The sequence below is a fragment of the Myotis brandtii genome, unplaced genomic scaffold (genome assembly GCF_000412655.1).
Source record: "Myotis brandtii unplaced genomic scaffold, ASM41265v1 scaffold535, whole genome shotgun sequence".
Classification (NCBI taxonomy): Eukaryota; Metazoa; Chordata; class Mammalia; order Chiroptera; family Vespertilionidae; genus Myotis; species Myotis brandtii.
Window position 1 is genome coordinate 1,547,219 of NW_005369964.1, and position 3,365 is coordinate 1,550,583.

Sequence of the window (3,365 nt, forward strand, 5' to 3'; positions counted from 1 at the left end):
CTAAATGAAAACTGCTATCAAGTTTGCCATCTCCAAGTTTTACTAACCATTCACTATAAGCAGAATCCTCTGATCTCATATTTGTTGTAAGAGACAACTTTCTGAAACATCCCCAAACATTGCAGTACTTTAAACTCATTTGTACTATGGCCGATCACATAGCATGTGGTACAATACTGAGACATTGTCGAAAATCCCCTCCAAGAAGGAGAACTTTCCCACCAAATACAACATTCAAATTTATAATTTCTCTTAGTAATCTGTCAATGGCGTTTATAGCATGACTGGATGCCATGATGCATTCATCAATAATGAGAAGTTGGGCCTTTTTAATAGTTTTAGCAAGTTCACTGTTTATATCGAGTCTAGAAATTAAAGTTTCATTTAATGGAATTGGTAATTTATATTGGGAATGAAAGGTTCTTCCACTGAGAAGGAAATATGCAGCAATTCGTGTAGACGCTGTGGATAAAACAGTACCACCACGATCTCTAATATAATGTATTAAAACTTTATACAGATATGCCTCCGCTCTCCGAGGGCCATTTCCTGCCTCAAACCTCGCCCTCATGGGAAACAGCTCGGAGAGGGCACAGCCGTTGCTAAGGTGACCCCTGCAGGACTGACTTCCTTCCGGTTGGTTGAGCCTCGGACGTGATAGGCATTAAACCCAGGGTTTTTATATAAATATACTAGAGGCCTGATGCACAAAATTCGTGCATGGGTAGGGTCCCTAGGCCTGGCTGGCAATCAGGACCGATCTGTGGGGTGACCAGCCGGGCGATCGGGTGGGGGGGCCTGCTGGCACCCGCCTTTTTGGCTTAGCATCGCCTGCTCACAGGCCCTGTGGCCCACACCCCCGCTGGTCGTCTCCCTCCTGGGGCGATTTGGGGCGGGGGGAGCGTGCAGCTGGCACCCACCTTGGCTGGCCTAGGGCCTTTGGGCTGGGGGCAGCTTCTGCATTGAGCGTCTGCCCCCTGGTGGTCAGTGCTCGTCATAGCGACTGGTGGTTCCGTTTGGTTGATTTGCATATTAGGCTTTTATTATATAGGAAGGATATATATATATATATATATTCTTGATACATATGAACATAGACAATAAGGAAATGGAAAGAATTTTTTCTGGATACCTTTAAAATCACTTGTTACCTCCCTTTGAGAAATTCTGAACTAGTTTGTTGGAGAAACGGAGGCTCTGGGAGGGATACGATATGCCCGAGCATCTGAGAACCAGTTGTCCAGCTGACCAGTGGCCCAGTCCGTCAGCTTGCCCTCCAAGTGGTTGTGTGCTTGCCTCCTGGGTGGACACTTCAGGGGAGTGATTTGTTGGGAAGTGACTCCATCCAGGGTCCCTGTTCTCTGGCCTCCACTGCACTGGCCACCCATCCTGCGTTCTGGGGCTCTGTGTTCTGTGGTCTCGGGGGGCCACTGGGTCTGGTGTTTTCAGTTGGCCTGCTCTGGACCCCGTGATGACTCTGGCTGCACCTCCTTCCACCCGCACCCCCAGTGCCTTCAGGCCCTGTACCCCACAAGGCTGGGCCTGGAGGAGGAGCTCAGGGATGGAGGACTGATTGAGCAGCAGGCCCCCACCCCTGCCTGTCCTGGTCACTGTCCCAGGTCCTGCCTCACATACAGGGACCCCTGGTGGAGCCTTTTTCTTTCCTCCTGGGCAAGCTCCGGCTGGGCACTTGATGTGGAACCCTCTGGCTGCATTCTTGCTGGATTGGGAAGAACCACATTCACTCCAATGGCAGGAGTGGTGGTGCTGGGGCAGCAGACCTGGATTTGGAGGACTGGAAACTCAGTGGGGAAAAAAGCATTTAGGATGGAGATGCAGGCCACTTCACTGGGGTGTCCACTGGAGGGAAGGTGGGATCTAGCGGGGGAATCCTGGAAGGCTGCCTGGTGGAGGAGGTGAGAATAGCAGGTCTCTCCATGAAGTGCCCTGCACTATGCTGGTGCTTGAGCTACATCCCATTATTTACACAGGTTGCGCGTGTGTGTGCGCGTGTGCGTGCGTGCGTGCGTGTGTGTGTGTGTGTGTGTGTGTGTGTGTGGAGAGGGGGAGGGAGTGGATATCTCCAGTTCAGTGATCCCAAGGTCACACAGCAGCATGAAGATTGCAAAGCCAGCATTTGACTGCCTCGTCTGATGCTACCTGTATTAGTTATGCATCGTGTGTAAAAAAGTACCCCAGAACCCAGGGGCTTAAGGCAACAGCATTTATGATCTCACAGTTCCTGTGGGTCAGGATTTGGGGCACAACTTACCTGGGTCCTCTGCTCAGGGTCTCAATCGAGGCAAAGGTCTGGGCTGCGTTGATCTCGAGGCCCAGCTGGGGAAGGATCAGCTCCCCATCCCTCAGGGGGTGGTTGGCTGGACTCCGGGCTCGTTGGTGGCTGGAGGCTGCCCTTAGTCCCCCTCCCACAGGGCAGCTTCCTCCGTGAAAGCAGGTGAGCCTGCCGAGTCCAGGCGCGGAGGCCCAGCCTCTCATCATCTGAGCAGGCAGATGACATCTCACCCCTTCTGAGAAGTGAGTCGCAGGGTCCAGCTTACACTCGAGGGGAGGGGATTCCATTGGGGTGAACCCAGGATGGGGACTGTCCTTGAAAGCTGCCCCCCAACCCCCTGGGGAAAATGCAAGTGGTTGTCCTGGCTCCTGTCCTTTGAGTCTGGTCTCTGGCTGGCCCGTGACTTGGAGGCGTGACAAGCAGAGCTGGAAAGGCGCTGGGACATCTGCTGAGGGTTCCAGAGCCTCGCTGTCCAGGAGCTGCCTCCCCCTCGGAGCTGCCCACCTCCAAGCACTGGCGGGCTCCTCTCTCACCCACCGACCCCCTTGGCCATCCCTGCCCCCGCTGGGCTGCCTGGAGACCGGGAGGCCCCCGCCCCACACTTCTTTTAGGAAAATGGGGGAAGGATTACGAGGAATTCATCATTTGTTCTTCGAATGTTTTGCAATTTTCCTGGAAATGTGAGTGATCCCGGAGGGGCCCAGGCTGCTGGGCTGACCTCCACACTGCTGGCGACCTGGACCAGCGAGGCAGCAATTCCCACCCGAGTCTTTCCAGGAACTGGCGGCCAGTTGGTGTCTGAGCCGGGGCCCCAGAAGTTCCTGGGCAGCAGTGAGGGGAGGAGAGAGGATGGGCAAGGTGCCCCCTTGCCAGCTCCCAGTTCCGAGATGAGCCCCCTACAGGGTTCCCAGACCAGCTGGCCTCCCTGGGTCCCCCCTCCCATCCTCATGGTCACGGAGGGGCAGCCATGCAGCACAAGGACAGGGCCCACACTGGCCCAGCCCTGACCTGCTGCCGGGGACCTTGGGTGAGGCCGGCCCCTCTGAGTCTCTCTTCCCAGTCAGTCTGTCAA